The sequence below is a fragment of the Morone saxatilis genome, unplaced genomic scaffold (assembly GCF_004916995.1).
Source record: "Morone saxatilis isolate NCDOM2014 unplaced genomic scaffold, NCSU_SB_2.0 Contig1, whole genome shotgun sequence".
Taxonomy (NCBI): domain Eukaryota; kingdom Metazoa; phylum Chordata; class Actinopteri; family Moronidae; genus Morone; species Morone saxatilis.
Window position 1 is genome coordinate 108,689 of NW_023339651.1, and position 1,602 is coordinate 110,290.

Genomic DNA, 1,602 nt, shown 5'->3' on the forward strand with positions numbered 1-1,602 from the left:
TGTTGTTATTATTATTATTATTACTATTATGAGAACATGTGTAATTTCTGCCACCAGGTGGTGATCAGCTCTGCTCCTTTCTTTTTTTTAAAGTTATTTTTTGGGCCTTTTTATTGCCTTTATTTGATAGTGACTGAAGATAGACAGAAGAGGGTTGACAGAGACGGATGCACCGCAGCAAAAGGGCCCCAGGTCGGACCTCGAACCCTGGGCCGCTGCAGCAAGGATCAGCCTCGGTAATGGTCAGCTAATTGAGCTAACCGGGCACCCAGCTCTGCTCCTTTCTGATGTTACGTTAATCTTTGACCTCTGGTGTTCTAGTACCAGTTACACATATGAGCCACCTTATGCTTGGTGTCTGTTATCTGATTCTTGACTAGCACAGATTTAGCAGAACAAGCTGTTCCTTCCCATCACCACCCCACCAGGTTTCTCCATCGTCGCCCACGTGAGCGTTGAAGTCTCCCAGTAGAGATATAGAGTCCCTGGACGGTATCCCTTCCAGGACGCCGCCCAGAGGCTCCAAGAGGACCGGGTACTCTGAGCTGCTGTTCGGTGCAAAAGCACACACAACAGTCAGAGCCGTCCGCATCGTGGTGACCCTCTCGTTCCCGGGTAGAACCCCAACCACCAGGATCAGGATCATAAGAATCAGGATCACCAGAATCAGGATCACCAGTAATAACATTTCTATTAGGATTCCTGACTGTATGATATGTAACTGTCTGTATGTGACTGCTCCATTCCGGCAGATGAACTGGTGATGCAGATCACAACTGAATTCTGCTTTAATATTTCATGTCACAGTTGGATAATTCATGCACACACACACACAGCCTGTGCGCTCTCACGTGCACGTCTAACAAGCTCCGTTGGCTCCCCGCTGCTGAAAAATTCACCGTTAGCATCAAAGTTTAATGAGGATTTTCTCTCTCTGTCTTAATGAATCTGAGTCCATTTGTTCACATTTAAATAACCAATGAGGCCGAGCAATTAGCATAACACACACACATTACACACGCACACATTACACACACACATCACACACACACACACACACACAGACACACACACACACACACACATTACACACAGGTTAAATGTGTTTTCTGAGTGCAGTATGTTACTAAACATGTGTCGTCTATTTTCTGCAACACACATTCATCTGTCCAATCATATAAACATGCTGAGTGTGTGTGTTTTTGTTGTGGTGTGTGTGTGTGTGTGTGTGTGTGTGATGGATTATTAATGTGTGTCAGAGTGGTTTGAAACAGGAAACCTCTCATCTCTTTTTTGCTGCAGGCTGAATGCTGTCCGACCCATAACCCCCTGCTCAGTTCATGTGTGTGTGTATTATAGTGTGTGTGTGTGTGTGTGTGTGTGTTGGCAGGTTTCCGTGTTGAGCTGCAGACCTTTGATCATGTTTTTTAGTGTACACTTACCTGCATTAGCATCAAAGCATGAATAACAGTTAAACATACACTCTATAATTTCTGCCACTATGAAGTGTGATGAGGTGGTGAAGCAGTGTGGGATCATGGGAGTTGTTGTCTTCACCACCATTGGCGTCATTGCAGTCAGCTTCTCCCGGTTAGGATTCCT